Source organism: Mytilus edulis, chromosome 10 (assembly GCF_963676685.1).
Source record: "Mytilus edulis chromosome 10, xbMytEdul2.2, whole genome shotgun sequence".
NCBI classification, from domain to species: domain Eukaryota; kingdom Metazoa; phylum Mollusca; class Bivalvia; order Mytilida; family Mytilidae; genus Mytilus; species Mytilus edulis.
Genome location: NC_092353.1, coordinates 28,098,059 through 28,119,163, shown reverse-complemented (window position 1 = coordinate 28,119,163; position 21,105 = coordinate 28,098,059). Strand labels below are relative to the sequence as shown.

Genomic DNA, 21,105 nt, shown 5'->3' with positions numbered 1-21,105 from the left:
TTTAAAATGAATTAATTACATTTGAACTTTAATAGTATTTTAAGAATGGTTTTTATGGAAGTTTTTGTTAAAATGTGGGTTTCCTATTTCTAGTTTAAGAACTCATAAATAGTGAAATCTCCATAATTCTAACTTATTTTTCCAGTTGAATTGGTATGGGATTGTCAGTGGGGTGTTGTCCAATTTGGAAATGAACTGACATTTTATGATCTTATTTATTTTCATCATTTCTATAATATTACCACTAGAAACCTCCATGAGATCAACTACACAGACGTGTAAGAAGAGCAGCTAATCACATCTTTAATAACTTTATTGACTTACTTTCACGTATAACTATACTATATTCTTATTCTACTTTCACTTTCTATTTATATCTAGAATGAACAACCTCTATTGTTTGGCGAAGCACACAACCGCAAAATTTGTACTTCGCTGTTTGATTTCATGTGTAATATTGTCCTGAAGACGCCACCCTTGTTGGTGAAACATGTCGACCAGAATAAACTCTTACCATGAGGTAATTGATGGGTGTTGTCTTTATTGTTTTATTTTACTTATCTATAGTGAAAGACAACTGTGAATACTTTTCGGTATCCACCCACTATTACCCAACCGCACGATAACCACTTCAGGTGTTGGTTCACCTTGTTCAAATTCAAGTTTATTTTTCCTTTGATAAGTGTAATCTAAATACAGAAACTTTTGGATTAACTCAGCCTAAAATAGATTTTAGTTCATCTATTAATGGCAAGTAAAGAACTCATTATATCTACTGTTCTAATCAAAGTCAAGAGGCATATCAGAATGTTCTATCCTTAGACAGATCACAAATGCACCATGAATGACAGCCCTATAACTGTAAATCCTTTCATAATTTATATTTGATATATCATCATGGCCATGGAACCTCCAACAAAACTACCTCAGAAGTCATAAAATGAAGCTGCGAAACTCAATTTAAAAGCAATTTCATTTAAAGAATGAAAGAATTTGCTTCTCATTGCAACAAATGTAAGAAAATCACACAATGGGAGTATACAACCGAGATATGATTCAGTATATGATCTCTTGAATTATTATTTTTTGTCTGAAAACAATGGCCATATCTCAGATATGATATCCTCTGATTGACAGTACAATCATCGATAGATACTTTTTATAGTTAGAGTTGTAATACCGCAATTATCTTTAGTCACGGAAACTTATAGACAAAGACATACCGAGGGAAAACACTCGCTTTAGATCACTTTTATATAAAATTATAGATTCAATGCTATCAATAATATCAAAGAAAAAGTCAAATCAAAGTGTTTATGTAGTATACAATTTCACATTCTGTTAAAATATACATAACTGCGATTATTTTTCAGACTATTTTTCAGATGGATGTAAATTACATGCAACCATTATAAATTTAGCAGAAATAAATTTCTAACAAGAATATTCTGAAATTGTTATTATTGTTAAAATCTTGAATAAGTCTCACTTTAAATAATTACAGGTCTATGTAACAAAATATATTTTATAAATCTAAAAATCAAACTGGTTGAAAAATCAGCAGCTGAGCAGATCAGACTAACTGCTTTCTATCATTATAACTTCTTCAAATAAACATTCTAACAAAAATTATTAAATTTTCAAATGGTCTCTTAAAATTCCTTTGCTAAATCAGGTTAAGTTAACAACCTGTTATTTCTACTTACAAAATACAAAATTACAAACTCATGTATAAACCACTAACATATTGAAACTTATTAGTTGTTAAAGACTGTAAGTTGTCATTTTTTTGTTTGAGATATTTTTTTAACGTAGATTGGGTGACTTCTGTCATCTTGGATTATAAAATTGCAGAAAACTATCAAATTGAAAACAAATCTTTGATGAACATACACATTTTGAGAAAGGAATTTGTGATTTATCTTTATTTATAATCTACTGATTTTACAAATACAAGTGTTTTGTTTGTTTGATCTAATTTAATAAAACTTTGCCATATAAGGGGAGACTACTCAGATAAAGTAACTTTTGTACAGGAATGTGTTAGAAATTTGCCTTTTTTGAGCAAGAAAACGAGTCCTGTGACAATAATTTTTATTTTAAGAATGAAACATAAGGAGAGCTATCTTCTCATATTTTATCTTAAAGTTTTATCATTTAGTTTTTTTTCTATCATACAATTGACAAAGTTGGATTTTTCTTGTATAATCTATTCATAATCTGACTATTTTGCAATAACCTGTAGTTTGAAAAAAAAAAACATGTGACCTATAATTTTTATCATATTTGTTAAAAAAGCATGATAGAAACTACATATTTGCAAATTATAAAGATCTACTTTTTTATTTTATTCAAAACTCCCATCTATCTGAACCTTTGGTTTACAGTCTCATTGACATCATATCTTGCCATTCATATAAATATGTTTATCAATTTTAAGCAGCAAACAATTCTTCCAAAATTGTATGCTTTTGAAGAAAAACTGGTCAAGAAAAAGAAAGGTATATTGTTAGCTATTTAATGGACTAAATTGGATTTAAATAAACCATAGTTTCAAAAAGCTTCTATAAACTGTATTGGCATTACCTACTTTTTATTTGAATAAGGACCTCTTATATCAGTTTTTGTTTCCCTCTATTACTCAACCCTTTACAAACCACTCTTGTAAAAGAGAACCAGCTATTACATTCAAGATACTGTTGTAAAATGTTTTATGTTCTCAGATGAAACATTTGTAATTACTGTATTTAACCAACTTCTTTTTCAAAAGAAATTACGAATTGATATATTATAGCCTGTATATATGTTTTATCCTTAGCTTTCGTAGAAATTATTTCTGCCTTAAATTGGTTTTTCAATAGGTACATGGGATTATAAATCAATGGTTTCTTATATTCAATACATATTTACTTTGTTCGTAATTACTGCTCTGGAATTCAAAATTACACTATTCACCATTACATACAGTATAATTATACTGTCAATTTTAAGGCTTGTAACATGCTAAAATCAATAATCTATATTGTATTCCAATCAAATTCATCAGTTAAAATTTCATAACTTTTTTTCAATTCTGAAATAAAATGTCATAAAGACATGCAATATTTCAAATATATTCAATATTTTCACTATCAAATATAGCGGAGAAAATAAATAAAGGTTAACAAAATCAACTGACCTTATATATTTTTTTTTGCTTTTCTTCTCTGCTAGAATCCTAACGCCATTATCTGTAACAATTATATAAGGTTAAAAACGTGTTCAAGGATGAAGAAATCTTAATCACTTTTAAAAACAATCCTCTCACAGTAAATCAGCTCTCGTTCACATCACTGCATTCCAATGTAGTAAAAATGAGACTTGATTGTACTGACGATATCAAACGATACGATTCTATTGTTCGTCAATAATTGATAAAGATTGCTAACGCTGATAAAAAGACATTACACGACCTAATCCAAGCCAATGCAAACTTTCACCGTCAATCAACGTTCCAAGTATTTTGTTATTTCCTTTCTAACCAATATGCAACTACACGTTTCCAAATAAAGAAATTAACTCCTTCAAATGCATGACACTATTCCGTTGGCCACCGGGAGTAAAATGAAGAAAATTGAATCCCAAGTTGAATGACACTAAACAAGACAGTATAGTGAAATCTAGTAGATTACCAAATTTGATTTTATACTAGGGAACAGATAAACGTGAATAAAAACGACATCAATGGGGAATAACGATAAGGTTAGAATGTCATCAAGATGAGAAAATGTCCATAAGTGATATAAAAACATGTCTATAATTGACAAATAAGCATTGATTGGTTAGACTTAACAATAACCAACCGGACTTTTTTTAACAATTTCTTTAATGAAAAGTCTCATGTATATCATTGGTAACTTAATAAAACAGATATTCTTTCAAGTTTTATAATGAAGACATTGCCATTAGGTGTATTTTTTACTAGGAACTCCTAGCTTAGATCAACTAATGCAATTAGATCACAAATTGGTCAAATAAGTATAAAACAGCTGCGACTCAGAGCATCAAATGTATTTCAGACAGACAAACAAACCTTGGAAAAGAGGCAAATGAGAAGATGAAATGAAAACTGGTATTGAAATTTCAGCAATCTTTCATCAAATGTATATTTTATATGATTTTGTTGTTGTATGGCTGTCACAATAATGAATATCCCACATCTACTTTTATTCTTATTAAGTGTACATTTTGACAGGAGACATTTTGAAATGTCTTGCCTACATGATTATAAATGAAAAAAAATTATTTTGAGATAAAGGTTTTTAACTACATGCATTTAGAAAACTCAACATTGGTCAATGAACGAAGAACAACATTCTGACAGAGTTAAATATAATTATATAAGGTTTAAACCCTCTGCATTAGTTTGAGCCTGTCCTAAATTAGGAATCTATGTTCCGTAGTTGTCATTTGTTGATGTGGTTCATAAGTGTTTCTCTTTTCTTGTTATCTATATAGATTGGACTGTTAGTGTTCCCGTTTGAATGGTTTTAAACTAGTAATATTTTAGGGCCCTTCAAAGCTTGCTGTTCTGTAGGAGCCAATGCTCAGTGTTGAAGACCATATACTTTGACCTATAATGGTTTACTTTTATAGATTGGTATGTGAATGGAGAGTTGTCTCATTGGCACTCATACCACATCTTCTTATACAATTGTATCTAGTATAGTACATGTAACTGCAAACTTTCCCAAACAAGAAACTTTATGATCAATATGTAAGTATTTGAACCCTGAAAATGAGGTCAAGGACACCTTTTTTTTTTTAAATCAAAGTATTATTAATTTTAAAGACAACAATTGGGTCAACAAATATGTTTTCAAATTTGTATTTTTCAAGCACAAGAAATACTTTTCAGATAAGTAACAAACATGTGATAAAGATAATCTTACCTGATAAAGTTCTGTATCTTTACTGTTACTCACTTCACAGACTGTAAACAACAACAATCAACTAACAAAAACAATTATACACACCAATTATTACGGATATTTTTGAAAACTCAATTTCACTGGAAAATTCTTTGAGCTTTGGGTTTAATTAAAATATTAGCACAATCTCAAAAATTAAATCTAAGTGTCTTTTAAAATAGAAAATTTCAATAATCCAGACAAGTATGAAACAATGGCAGTGTTGCAGAAAATGTAAAAGAACTGTTAAATATAAGAAAAAAATGTGTTAAAATGTCCCAGATTACCACAAACCAAAATGTGAACATTAGACCGTTGGTTTTCCTGTTTGAATGGTTTTACACTAGTAATTTTGGGACCCTTTATAGCTTGTTGTTCGGTGTGAGCCAAGGCTTTGTGTTGAAGGCCGTACATTGACCTATAATGGTTTACTTTTTAAATTGTTATTTGGATGGAGAGTTGTCTCATTGGCACTCACACCACATCTTCCTATATCTACTTGATATAACACAACGCAACGCAAGCATTATATCAAGGTCATAGTGTTCAAAATGTTAAGAGTATATTGGGTTCTTTATATGACTCAACTTCACCAATATACCAGTCCACTATTGGTAAAGATAGATATAAAGACAAATTAATATAAACCAAAGTCAGTCACTCAAGCTACAAATATAGGTCATGATAACCTAAGTTTTCTGTTCGTGTTGTATTGTGTAAATGGATTTTGATAGTGGAGTACGTATCTTTGAAACTCTGACATACTAAGTAAAATTTCTAAGCATCCTTCTTCATTGAAAAAAAAACTTATCAAATGTCAAGTGTAAGTCATAGTGACCAAATTGTTACAGACATTATTTATTACAGCTGCTGGGAATAACACATAATATAAAGCATAACCATTTAGGGACATATGGACAAAGAGGTGAAGATTTTCTATACTGTTCTCACATTCATACTTGGACATCAGGATGCAAAAAACATATTTATAGATACAAAGAGGTGTGGTATGAGTGCCAATTTATGAGAGAACTCTCCATCCATTGTCACAATTTGTAAAAAGTACACCATTTTAAGTCAAAGTATGCATTCAACACAGAGCCTTAGTCTATATTTCACTTGTTAACACATTTTAATAATCCTCTTTCCTCATCCTTGAAATGACAGCCTTGCTTGATATATTAGACTTCAAAAGGTGAGCACTACATTGAACTTCTAATTGGCTCTTCTTGACTGTCAGAACACAGATGTGGAGAATAAAGGTCTTAAATAAAAGTGGTCTTTCATGCAAGTGCTTGACCTTGTGGTTATAAGATGACTTTTGAAAATCTGATTTTTACCATAGAAATTACATTGGTTTTGATATTTTTAAATATCTTTTAAATGAAACCCCAAAATCCAATACTATTCCCATTTTCTACAACACAGCCATAACATTTTTGGAAACAATTTCTTCAAGCCAGCCCTAAGATTTGATATTTTTAACAATTAAAAAAATAATGTGATAATTGTGCAGAGAAACTGAAATAAACCATTTGTTTTTATCTTATAGAAATTCTCATTTATATTACATTTAACATTGTAATCAGTTGTTAATACTTTCTTGAAACTCAAAGAGGTTTCTTCATTTCTTTTATCCTAATGTTTGTTTCATGATTTACCCAAGAAAGTGAGGATATCTCATAATTGAAATGAAAATAAGCAACAGAATGAAGTGGAAATAGCTATTTTAAAATTTGAAATGAGCAAGAAATGTTGCATAAATTCATAATTCATTTCAGAAATTTATTTCATTATAGTACAATACTGTTAGTTCATTTTTAAATTAATTTAATTGAATATGAATTAATAAGATAATTATTTTTCTCTTAAGTGACAAGGACATAGCAAACAGACATATCATTAAAATTGAGAATGGAAATGGGGAATGTGTCAAAGAAACAACAACCCAACCAAAGAGCAGAAAACATCTGAAGGACACCAATGGGTCTTCAATGCAGCAAGAAAATTAAGAACATTGAGGAAGGCCTCAGCTGCCCCCCCCAAAAAAAATGTGTACTTGTTCAGTGAAAATGGACTTCATACTAAACTCCAAAACATATAAATGAACTTAGATTAAAAAAGAATATCATCATTAAGGAACAACCTGCGGTTAAAGTTATTAAAGACATCTATAAAATTATTAAGAATATTTAGAAGAAACTTAGACAGAAGCATCTTACTATATCAAAGTTATTATCCAGAGCAAAAATATATCTTTTTTGGTTTTTTTTTCATATCTTACTGATGGATAGACTTAGTTCTTTCTTGCATAAAACAATTTCCTTCACTCTGGGGTTGAATATATCCTACATTGAACAGATTTAGGACAAAATAATATCAAATCAATAATAAAGCATTAAAACAAATCATAAACTAATGTTAATCATGTTTGATAAGCCTCTTAAAATTTAACAGACCATTAAATAGACTTCCATTAACATTTACTATTTTCTCAATGTCTAACTGTAACCATTAATAGTATACATCTTTTGGAAACTTCCCTGCTCAACTTAACATGATAATAAAATACTGCTTTTTAACAAAACTGTCGTTTAATGGTCTCGCAGGAAATTACTCTAAACTTCTCATTTTAACTGCTGTTAAGATTTGACATTAAAATTTATCACTGAAGGGGAAATAACTCTAGGTTTTCTCAACAAATTTACAATTAAGTTTATGTGACTAGCTTAATTTACTGTTAATATTTCATGAGATAAAACCTAGATTTGAGGAATTGTATAAATTTAGTGTGTTGAACATGAAACAGAATTTAATTATGTCAATTAAGCCAGACCCCTTTTCTAATCAAGAATTATTTGTGGTGTTTTATTTTATGTGTTTTAGATGCTCATTAAATTTTCATAGATGAGACAACACAAGGAAGTCTGCTGGAGATAAGAGACCAATAATTTTTTAAGGATAAGAATATTGCTAACAACTTAAAATGTTATAGGGCATGAAACTAATACTACCATACAGACAATTTACTACTGATAGTTTTTTTTTAATCTGTCTAGATATTTTTGTAAAAACAAAGGAGCATGTTTGAGATGGGTTTTAACCATGAAAAGAAACTCTCAGATTTTCAATAAAAAAAAATGCACAAGTTAATGCAAAGCACACTAGACCTCTCTGTAATACAAATTTGATTTAAGAGACAAAATTAACACTTAGTTCATGTACAAACTCCTAAAAAAATTGCTGACATAATCTACACAAATAAAATTAAAATTCAGTTTTAATATTTATTTTCATCAAACAAAATTCCTATTTTGATCTCTAGACGATCCTATATGGGTTTTGTTTGGTTATGTTGTAAGGTTGGTGTAGTGGATTAATGTCTATAATTTTAAAAATTGAAACCTCAGAATTCTTTCTATTTATAGATAATACCTTCTAGGATACATGGCAATTCCGAAAGCACATGGGAAGTTATTTTAATTTACTTGTAAAAATTATGAAAGGTTTGGTTCTGTTTTTATAACTTAGTAGTATCAAAGGTTTGCTCATGAATTGAAAAGCATATAAAGAAAGTATAATGGTATGCTTTCATTTTAATATCCAAAAACATTTTGTGACATTGTCATAGTTTATGGTCCTTCAACTCCTCGAAATATTGAAAAATAATTCAACTTTATTATTTTAATTTCCACCATCTGTTCCATTACTTATCATTTTATCAATAAACGTATTAAATAGTTCCCAAAGGTAATTTTCCAGTGTCCACTTATATAAAACTAAATTTGTTTGGCTTCTAAACTTAAGGTTACATATCTTTCAGTCTTTTCTCTCCATTTTTTTTTTAAATCATGTCCAACTGATTTCAAGGGTAAAATAAATCAATGCATAAAATTTAATCTATTCACTTCTTTAAAATCTCCCTTTTAAGAAATATATATACTATACTGTGGATTCGTTTATTTTTATGGGTTTCAATTTTTGTGGATTGAAGAAAACTTGCATATTTGTGTATATTCAATTTGAAGGTTTGGTGCAGTCTGCATACATTCCATAAGAAAATTTGCAATTCCTTAATCATTTAAATTGGTCGTTCCCCTCTTCCCACAAAAATTGGTATCCAACTAATATATTTATGATCACTAATGTATCCACAGTTTAACAATTAATATAATTTGTAAAACATTTAAACCAAACAACAAACTTACGACATAAAGGATTTATGTACTTACCAACACCAACCTGATTTATTTTATACAACATTAAACAGAAAATTGGCTGACGATAAACATGCATGTTTATTTATCTTGAAAATACCATCTAGACAAAAGGTGTGGAAAAGCTAAACTGATGTAAAATAATGATAGAAAAGCATTGTTATTTAGTTAGATAATTTAGTAGAATTTAATAAGATTGTCTACTGATGTGCATCCTCAACAAATCTAATCATGAATAAATAAATCACTCTATATGCCATTTTGTTATTGAACCGAGTTTTACATTTCCACAGCTTCACTGGCTCAGTGCAAACATTAACTTAAGATTCATGATGAAAAATCTTGTCATAGCTTTGATCTTGTTCAGAAGATTTAATGATTATTAATCGAACATAAGGACATAAATAATAATTGACCTTTATTAGGACATATTTGTGTTACATATAATCAGAAAGCAGATTGTTTACTCTAAATTTTGAGAAATTGAAAATAATTGACAGCTAAAAAGTTAGAGTTAATTCCCTTTAGCCATACACTTGGATTTTTATGGTTAGAAATTAAAAAAGAAACAAAATTTTAATGCATTATTTTGGTAAGTATTTGGTCATTCAAAGCCAAGACAAGATATTTCAAATGAAACTTAGTTTTGTTATTTCAACATTATACTTCTTAACAATGCATTACATATATCACAACCATGCAGATCACAACAAACAATATCAAAGCAAGAACACATTTATGTATATTATATAACGACATAAAAATATACAGTGCACCCTAGCTAAAATCACAGAATATGATACGACTATAATATGTGCATACCAAGAAGACCATGGCTATTGTAACACAACATTGAGTGATGTCTACCATCTATGTTACCCAAACAGCTATGTACAGTACCACATCTGAAACAAAGTCACATCTTCTTCGTCTAATGTACCATTATCAGGTTACCTGCAATTAAATATGATATTGTAGATACATGTATCAATATGCTATGTGTTGTGCAGTACACAATGTTGTTTTTTTTTATTTGATTTGATCCTTTACATCATGTCAGTGTGAAATCTGACTTCACAAAAGCTATGATATATACTTGTGATTACTTATGTTGAAGAGAGGATGTCATGCCATTGTCATGGCCAGCCATATACTATACAGCAAGTCATTTTATAACTATCCTTTGATCATTCTGCTAAATTCTTGATATTATATCCTTTTAGTAATACACTGTATGAGAATTTTAGGAGATAAATATACCAATATTAGTTAGGTACAAAGTCAACATTAGAAGTTTACCATGTAAATGCAAGGGTTAAGAAAATAAGTAGCACAGGCTACTACATTTTGGCACTGGCTCTAAATATAGCTGATAATGTTCAGTGCTTAATATATAATAATAACAATCTTAATTGGAAAATTACACCAATGAGGGTCAAGCAATACAATCAAACAGTAATTGTATACAATACAATGCAATACAATGAAATACAATGTAATACAATGCAATACAATGAAATACAATATAATACAATACAATATATATAGAATAATAGAACATTGGAGTTCAATTATAAATGTATGTAAAAAACACCATCATAACCTTACCTGACACGGGTCTGACTCCCTCAGTTCTAAAGACTGTTTAATGAAGACTCCAATATGACAAACAAGTTCAGGGATGGGGTTTAGAATGTGTTTAAGTTTATTGAATGCATCAAGATGTTGAAATAATGGTACATAGTCTTTCAGATAAGCAAAAGGATTAGAACGCAAAGATATGTTAATGTCACAATACAAAAAGAAATGAAATTCATCATCTAGGACTTCACATTTTTTACATAATCTTTGTGCTCTTGGAATGTTTCTGAACCTTCCTAATTCAATGCCTAGGGAATGATCACTTAGTCTAAATTTTGAGAGTAACTGCCTATGTATAAAATTATTGCAATTTAAAATTCCTCAGACTGACAATTATTTTTTAATTTCCCATAAAGACAAAGTTTGGATGAGGAATTGAATAGTGCTTCATACTGTGGCATGTTGAACCGCAAGATAAATGAAATATCATTTTCCCTGTACAGTCCAGATAATGCAGATCCTGTACATAATAAGAGACACTTCAGTTCTTAGCAGACTTAGTTATTCATTAACAAAAATTTGGAACTACATCTGTATAGTATTAGTTAATAAATCAGGGGCGTGTCCAGGATATTTGAAAGGGGTGGCGTAGAATAAAATATTTCGCCGAGCGAAGCGAGGCGAAAAATTTTTTGGACCTTTTTTGGCTTAAAAACATAAAATAATAGAGAATTGCACTAATGTAACGGTTCCTGACTTGGAGCATGTATATTTTATAGTTAAAGTGTCAGGGTGTGACATTTTTTATGCCGAGTTTTCTCCATTAATTGTCTATGGTATATTAAAATGATTGGATGGATCTTAACAGCAGTAGACCAATAACGAGAAATTCCAAACTCAAGGGTATAAGGAGTAACTTAACATTTCAATACCTAGGCCAGGATTTTATGAACGAGAGGCGTGATTACGGTTGAGGGTCCATGGGGAAGCTCAGAAGCTCCTGAATTTCATCAAATTATGAAGTAATCCCTCTATTTTTGATAAAGTTCAGGTTTCGTTGAACGACACACATGATACAAGACAAATAAACACCGAAGAATAAAGTTCTTTCGTTCTGAGTATTGCTTTAATGTGGAAATATACATATTTCTAGTATACATGTACCTTGACGCAAAACCTAAAATGAACACAAAAAAATACTGACGGACTCTCATTTTCAATTACTAGAGTGGATTCATAAGAACCATTTTACGTGGATTTTTGACATCGACATCTTTGCGAATTCTTTATCACATCAACAACAATGGATACTAATCGCAGAGTCGAACACGCCGGACTCCGAGAAACGAAATTTTACGGTTGATGATGACCCATCAAATTGGGGAATCAGTATAAAAAGAAATCAGAGTATGTGTTTAATTAATGAATATGATAAATTGCCATCATTCAATACAATACTAGCAGATTATAACGATAGTTTTTTTATTTTTTTTTTATTTTATTTTTTTTTAAAGGGGGGGGCGTACGCCCATTACGCCCTTACCTGGACCCGCCCCTGTAAATAATGCTTTAAAATGGTCTCTCTGATCTAAGCAAATAGGGGAGATAATTCAAAAGGAGAACGGAGCAAAAAATGGTTTACATTCATGTATTTTTATCTTATCATACTCTGCCTTTTGAAAACATGGTGAAGATGATAACTTTGTGTAATTCTTGTTTAGCTTTAACAGTAAACTTTCTCGTCATTATCATTATCGATATCACCAGCATCATTGTTCAATTTGTTGATGAAGTGACATTTGGCGGGAAACATGGGAAAGAGGTTAAAATTAATCAATATCGGAATATGCAATGTTTCACCATTCGGAAATTCTCTCAAATATTTAATAAAAATAAAACATTGCCAAAAACTTTTTTTTTTAAATTTTCCGATTTTAATGAAATATTCACAATACAGCAATCATTAGCCACATATGTTGATGATACAGTGCTTTGTTCCCGCAGGGGCGGATCCAGCCAATTTAAAAAGGGGGTTCCTAACCCAGGACAAAGGGGGGGGTTCCAATATTATATGTCCCCATTCAAATGCATTGATCGTCAAAAAAAAAGGGAGTTCCAACCCCCGGAACCCCCCCCCCCCCCTCTGGATCCGCGCCTGAATGGTTGTGACTTTATACTACCTCTATTGTCTCAGAGTAACCCAAGGATAACCACAGAAAGCTAACAAGCTTATCATACTAATGGGATCCTTATAGTATTGACAGAGTGACATATCATACTGTATGACTAAACGTATGAAAAAAGTCTCAAAATTATCTAGACCTTTTGTCTGTTAAATATTTTATCACAATACTACATTTGTAGTATATAAATTCATAAATCAGACAATTATATCTATATTGTGGTCTACATGCATTTGAATAATTGTTCACGCATCGTTGTAAATATAATGGAATTTGATGCAACTGTCATACAAGTGAGAGGTTTAGCGCTATAAAACTAGGTTCAATCCACCATTTTCTACATTTGAAAATGCCTGTACCAAGTCAGGAATATATGACAGTTGTTGTCCATTCGTTTAATGTGTTTTATCATTTGATTTTTCCATTTGATTAGGGACTTTCCGTTTTGAATTTTCCTCTGAGTTCAGTATTTTTGTGATTTTACTTTTTCCTGAAACGTTTAGAATACTATATTCTTAGTGCATTTTATGCGATTTTATTTCTTTTCATTAATCCAACTACTCAGCTTTATCAAAACTAAAATGGTAGACTTTTTGAAATTGAGACCATTTTAAAACGCCAGACCACAGAAATCATAGAACTGAAGACAGTTGTTACCAATCAGTATAAGGAAATTACCAAGTTGTATGAAAGCATCATTTTACAATGTTTCAGGAAAAATAACTGCTCACCAAGGAAGAACAAAAAAAATCTTTTGTTACAAAACCTTTAAAGAAAATCTAAGTTTAGGTTGTATTTTCCACATACAGACACTGCCACTGAAACAAAAAACGGTGCTTCCTAGACAGTCAAAACTTAACGCCGGAGAAATACTAATCTTTTATATTTTCCCTATAAGTTGGAAAACAAGTATAATAAAATTGAGAATGGAAATGGGGAATGTGTCAGAGAGAAAACAACCCGACCATAGAAAAAACAACAGCAGAAGGTCACCAACAGGTTTTCAATGTCGAGAAATTCCCGCACCCGGAGGCGTCCCTCAGCTGCCCCCTAAACAAATATTTACTAGTGCAGCTAAAATGAACGCCATACTAATTTCTTAATTGTACACAAGAAGCTAAAATAAAAATAATACAAGACTAACAAAGGCCAGAGGCTCCTGACTTGGGACAGGCGCAAAAATGCGGCGGGGTAAAACATGTTTATGAGATCTCAACCCTCCCCCTATACCTCTAGCCAATGTAGAAAAGTAAATAAAAGTAAAGAAAAATAATGTATTCCTATACAATTCGTTGTCTCAGATAAGTCACAGAAGCCTAACATCATGTATTTTATATCATAAATGATTTTATCAAGTCTAACGACTAGTTGCTTTATTGGAAATAAAAACACATTGTGTCTTCTAGATTGGTTTTAACGACTTCTACGATCGTCATTACAAATTGGAAGATAGCCATCGTTTATCGGTGTCTCAAATTGCTATAGACATGATTACCTTTTTTCCATAGATTCGTCATGATAGAAAAGCAAATGATATGGGGTATCAATTCATGACGCAATTCAGTAAATGCTCAACAAAAGCACACATAAATCAACAAAATAGTGTTTTTATTGCTGTTGTTTATCTCAAAGTCAAAGTGAGGTCTTCCAACACACAAAACTCTCATCTCACTGCAAGTTAAAGACGGTCCTATAGTTAGCAATGGCTTGAGCGGAATTCTTTGCAGGAATCATCGGAAACACACGACATTAACAACGACCACATCAATAAATTGTATAGCAGTTTCTAAAATTTGACTGGTCGACACACTGGCAGCAAGATATGAAAACTGATCAAATATATAAGGGTAATTATGGTCGGTTTCTGTCTGGCACACAGGGTAATTATGGTCGGTTTCTGTCTGGCACACAGGGTAATTATGGTCGGTTTCTGTCTGGCATACAGGGTAATTATGGTCGGTTTCTGTCTGGCACACAGGGTAATTATGGTCGGTTTCTGTCTGGCACACAGGGTAATTATGGTCGGTTTCTGTCTGGCACACAGGGTAATTATGGTCGGTTTCTGTCTGGCACACAGGGTAATTATGGTCGGTTTCTGTCTGGCACACAGGGTAATTATGGTGGGTTTCTGTCTGGCACACAGGGTAATTATGGTCGGTTTCTGTCTGGCACACAGGGTAATTATGGTCGGTTTCTGTCTGGCACACAGGGTAATTATGGTCGGTTTCTGTCTGGCACACAGGGTAATTATGGTGGGTTTCTGTCTGGCACACAGGGTAATTATGGTGGGTTTCTGTCTGGCACACAGGGTAATTATGGTGGGTTTCTGTCTGGCACACAGGGTAATTATGGTCGGTTTCTGTCTGGCACACAGGGTAATTATGGTGGGTTTCTGTCTGGCATACTTGATTTTTATTTATTGTTTTGTCATAAGGTTTTATCGTTTTCGTGTTCCTTTTTTCTCAATGTTGCAACCCACTTTTTTCGACATGCTTTTAATGGTGAAAATGAAAGTTCTCAATCTTAAAACAATAGACCAAAAAAATAAAATTACAAGACACCGAAATAAACATAATTCCTTGATTAATTCCCAAGGGGGGAAATGCAAATTAATTTTTTGAATAATGTATATGACAATAAATAATATCTAGCAAATATAAAAAACATTTCTAACATTTCTTGGGGCTTCCAATTACTGTGATTTACTATTTTTTGTTGGTTGAGTTTATATGTACTCGGTCGTTAAATCAATGATACGTGATGAAATAATGGTGTAAATCTTAAATGAAAATACCAAACTATCAGAGTATGCACGAAAAGCTGCTGGTTATTAATAAACATGATAAATATTTCGTCTGCAAACGCAAGTACATCAATATTTTTTTCTCTAGCTGCCGTGTTTCGGCGTCGACTATAGTTTATTAGGATTTGAAAAAAATAACATTATGCTATATCTTCCATATGTTTTTATGTTATTCCTTTTGGAACAAATACTACGCGTGGCTATAAATTGAAGAGGTAAATAAGACTTTCAGCTTATTTATTTTTGTAACTTTATAACGTTATATATTTTTTTTATATATGTCAACACTTGCCAAATGAGTATAACACCATTTTTTCAGTTAAAAAAACCCATTTTGTTTGTACAATTGAGGCATATAAAAATATAAGTGTAAATCTGTGAAAAAATAAAGTTTCAGTTTTGTTGCTGTAAGAGTAGAACATTGATTCAGAGATTTTGTTTCATTTTTAGAAATATTGACTTTGAGGTCTGATAAACACTAGCAAAGGAATATAATATATTAAGCTAGATAATGGTTTCGCCTGTAAACGCCTTTTTTCATAAATTTTATTTTCATAAATTCATTAGGATATCATTACAATATCGATAAAATTGTTTCAATTAATTGAAAAAAACTGCATGATAAGTACCTCACGTCAGTTTTATACTTGAAAAGGAGAGGTGAAGATACAAAAGTCTATAATGCCATGGCAAATATAGGCAACAATAGTATACTGCTGCTCAAAAGTCGTAAAAAGATAGAGAGAAAACAAATCCGGATTACAAACAAAAATCGAAGAAAACATATCAACTATAAGAGGAAAACAAAGGAACAACATAAACACTGAAGTGCAACAAAAACAAAGCTAAAAACGACGAAAAGACAAACAGCAGTAAACAAAACCCAGCAAAGAAAACAAAAGACCGAAAATCTATGGGTGACCTCAGGTCCTCGAGGAGGATAAGCAGATCCTACTACACACGTGGTAACCATCTTGTTGCTTATGCAACGTTACTAGGCGTGTTTAAAATAAGAAAACCAAAGGCAAGCAATAACTTGAATTATTAATTGAATTTTGACCAATGTTGTCAAAGACCAAACGAACCACACCATAATTGAAAAGAAGTAATCAAATAGTCTGGAAAAGTATAAATCTCTAAAACCAATCCATATGGGAATACCAAGCAATTGGTACATTCCTAAGTGGGTATAGGTACTTCCGAATGAAAGTCGTGGGTTGAAGAAATTTATTTCAGTGTTCATTTGAACGTTTAGTCTAAAATTAGGATATAGACTGGTGCGTTATGTTACCATTCCTTTGATGATGATGGACTATATTCTGTGCAATCAGTGTAAATCATTTAGCCATGTATATAATATGTAAATGGACATTTTAATGTAAGATCTCACTTCGATTATGAATAAGTGCTTTTTTATGAACATAGTATTTATGTAAGCTTTTATGACTTAAAGTAACTTTTTGCTAAAAGTAAATCCTACCATCATTGGCCATGCAGTTTTTATATAGTTCTTTCATTATTTTGACGAATCAACCATAAACCATTATACGTACATTATAGTGATTCCAAATAGAACCAGAATTTTCTAGGGAGCTGAAAAATAAAAATGAACATTTCTTTTCTATCAATTCTAATCACTGAAAGGATACTATAACGCATCAAAACATTGAAGGAATCTTCAATAATCTGAAATCTCCAGATAACATTAAAAATTGCTATTAATTTTGAGCACGTTTTTTTTTATATCAAAAGTTTGATATGACGTCTAGAAGATAAAGTTTAGAATTTGTTCAAATATTGTCGACGGTTTTTGTCCTATTAAAAGACGAAATATATCAAGATGACTTGAAGTGAGAGGTTTAGCTAGCTATAAAACCAGGTTTTACCCCACCATTATCTACAAACGAAATTTTTTGAATATTCCACGGAGTACAGTATTTTTGTGTTTTTACTTTTTTTCAACCTCACAGATAGAAGAGAAACCCAAAACGCCATAGCATAAAAAATTCCCCCAAAAAGTCAACAAAACACAATATAGACAACATGGGTAACATGGGCACAACCGAAAATCGGATAGGGGGATCTGAGGTGCATCAAAGCTCTCGATGTTGCCTTGCAAAAGTTTCTAAAATATTTTTTCTGAGATGTAGTTTTATACAAAATCCACACAATAGAAATTCATGCATTTCAGAATTTAATACCAGTGTAAAAAAAACAAAGTATATGCTGTTACACTGTAGTTTTAACCCTCATCTGATAGCTAGCCCTATTACAGCAATTGCACATATACTAAAATAAAATGCAAAACTATTTCTTGTTTCTTTTATATTCATTGTGTATTTGTTCGTACGGATTTGTTTTAACTGATCCTGTGTAAATTTCCCCATCATTCTCTGTTTAAATGATAAACAAAACTAGACAAAGTGATGCCCCCGTACTACATTTTAAAATACATGTGTTATAACAAAGTCAATGTAGGACTTTCCTTGAAATATTATTATGTCTGGGAGACACAATTGATGCTCGCGCAGATGCAAAGTTTTATTTCAAAATAACTATAACATTTTAACCGATGATATCCTAAAAATGTCAAAGTTCATCTTTATCTCAAAACAGCAAATATTAAAAAAAAAATAAACCCTGACGTTATGCACACCTTCAATATAAGTACACACAGCAAGCAAAGTGAAAACTTCCTGGGATTCAAAATATAGGAGGAGTTATGCTAAATAACTATATAACCTTAATGGGACGGATTGACGAACAGGGGTAAAAGAATATGCCCCCAGCTTTCAGTTGCGGGGGCATAAAAAGAAAAAGTCCATGTGTTATATTCTATATTCAACTCTTTTTGCTTCCTCTTGCATTAATATGATTTAGGATTGTCGTAGATAGTTGAATATCATGTCGAGTCTTGTTAACACTAATACTTTATGTTTAGAATTATTCATATTAATAGAAAAAGTTTAGATTATCCGCTACAATTTAATGGTTATAAATTGTGAATCATTTCAATTAATTACACCTTCTTTGTAAATTTTTTCAATATAGGAATTTTAAGGCATACAGATTTAAAGTATTTAGAGAAGAAGGTGGTCAAGATGCATTAGCCGCAAATCATTGTCCATTTATGCCGCTTTTTCCACATGTTTTGGTATTTCAAAGGTGTTAATTATCATATATGTTGATTTGTATTTAACTAAAAGATAAATATTAACAAACTCTGAATAGGTTCTGATATATTTTCTATATAAAAAGTTCGTTTTGTTCAACATTTCGGGAAATTTGGTGGCCTTCGGCTGTTGTCTACTCTATGGTCGGGTTGTTGTCGCTTTGACACTTTTCCCATTTCCTTTCTCAATTTTAAATAATAAACAAGTTTGAGTTAAGCATACATTTAAGGTTAATGTTCACACTCTGTTCCTTTTGCAAAACATACTTCAATAGAGATATGAGGTTGATCAATGAAATTGACACTACATAAGTTTTATGGTTAACACCACAAATTGGATGTCTACGGAAGCGTATTAGGGACATAGAAAAAATAAAAGTAGTAGTGAACTTTTTTTTCAAAGTCGAAATTTTGACATTTCAAATCTTAAAATTTCGACTTTAACTCGAAATTTTAACTTTTCTTATCTTGAAATTTTGACTTTCTAAAATCTTGAAATTTCGACTTTTCAAAAAGTCGAAATTTTGACTTTTTTAGAATTCGAAATTTTGCCTTTATGAAAAGTCGAAATTTCGACTTAAACTCAAAATTTCGACTTTTTTAAAACTGGAAATTTCGGTTTTTTCTAAACTCGAAATTTCGACTTCTTTTTAACTCAAAATTTCGACTTGTTTTAAACTCAAAATTTCGGATTTCCTAAGTATTTATACGTTTGCGATTTCCACATTCACAGTCATTTATATCAGCAAGCGGAGAGCCATATACATCATAAACTTAATAAGCATATTTTAATAAACTAAACCATTTTAAAGAGGTTATTTTAGATAGAAAATCTTGTTCTTGCCAAAAAATAAATAAAATATGTTTCACGTTCAAATACATATTTCAAGTCTGGTCTTCAGATATGTGTATCAAGACAACCCCGTTATTCCGATACACCCATGTTACAACATACTTTTATTCAACAGTCTGATATATAAAGACAAGGGGATCCTCAATGCTCTTCAACTTTGTACTTGTTTGGCTTTATAAATATTTTGATATGAGCGTCACTGATGAGTCTTATGTAGACGAAACGCGCGTCTGGCGTACTAAATTATAATCCTGGTACCTTTGATAACTAGTTAATAGTTGTGTCATAAGATTGTCAACTTGTAGAGTTTAATCAATATTCCAAAAAAAGAACCATTTATTCATTTCAAAATTCCAAAACTAGAAAACCGAGCAGCTCATTTGTCGTCCTGAATATGCATGGCATTTTTGGCTACTTGATTTACCATTGTTTAAACAAGGCAAAGTCAGTGACTTGCTATTGGGAAACCAAACAGGCCTTTGAAACTGCGATGCTATATGTTCTCAGATATGAGTCGACGATTCTATGACAGTGCCGTGGGAACTAAAACATGGAACAAAACCTATTTCAAAATATAAATTGCCAAAATGTGTTGATGACGCTTTAATAATTTGCGTCCATGTCTACTCCTTCTAAAATTGTAATAACTGTGTTTGAATACTAACATCAAAGTTTTAAAAGAGATCAAAGTCGAAATTTCGATTGTAAAAAAAAAAATCGAAATTTTGAGTTTTCAAAAAGTCGAAATTATGAGTTTAAAATAAGTTGAAATTTCGAGTTTAAAATAAGTCAAAATTTCGAGTTTTAAAAAAGTAGAAATTTTGAGTTTACAAAAAGCCGAAATTTTGAATTTAAAATAAGTTGAAATTTCGAGTTTAAAATAAGTCGAAATTTTGAGTTTTATCAAAGTCGAAATTTTGAGTTTAAAAAAGTCGAAATTTCGAGTTTAAAATGAAAATTTCGACTTTTTGTAAGTCGAAATTTCGAGTTTCAAAAAAGTCAATATTTCGACTTTTCAAAAAGTCGAAATTTCGCGATTTTTGAAAGTCAAAATTTCAAGTTTATGTCAAAATTTCGGGATTTGAAAGGTCAAAATTTCAAGTTAAAGTCAAAATTTCGAGATTTGAAAAGTCAAAATTTCGACTTTGAAAAAAAAGTTCACTGCCAATTTTATTTTTTCTATGTAATACGCTTCCGTAGATGTCTAATATGATTTGTCGATGTCACAAACCACTATCGACATACTTTCACGGTCTTAGATCTTTACGTATTAGTGCAAGCGTCTAATCTGTCGTTTTACTGGTTGTGGCCTATATTTGATTGCAAAACTTTTATTGCATGTTGATT

General features: G+C 31.0%; 1 protein-coding gene across 8 annotated transcripts in view; it reads right to left on the bottom strand.

The window, feature by feature from the left end:
* LOC139490796 (suppressor of lurcher protein 1-like) overlaps positions 1 to 21,105 on the bottom strand; it is a 387,332-nt gene that overhangs the window by 167,804 nt on the left and 198,423 nt on the right. For 5 of the 8 annotated variants that reach the window (XM_071277834.1, XM_071277829.1, XM_071277835.1 and 2 more), the window contains exons 1-4: positions 12,421 to 12,552; positions 9,989 to 10,120; positions 4,932 to 4,972; positions 3,179 to 3,230 (exon numbers count right to left, since the gene is read on the bottom strand). The gene's annotated coding sequence lies outside the window, so the exon portion shown is untranslated. Of the gene's footprint in view, positions 1 to 3,178; positions 3,231 to 4,931; positions 4,993 to 9,988; positions 10,121 to 12,420; positions 12,553 to 21,105 lie in introns of those variants that run through there. The other 3 variants (XM_071277831.1, XM_071277832.1, XM_071277830.1) reach the window with 2 other exon arrangements.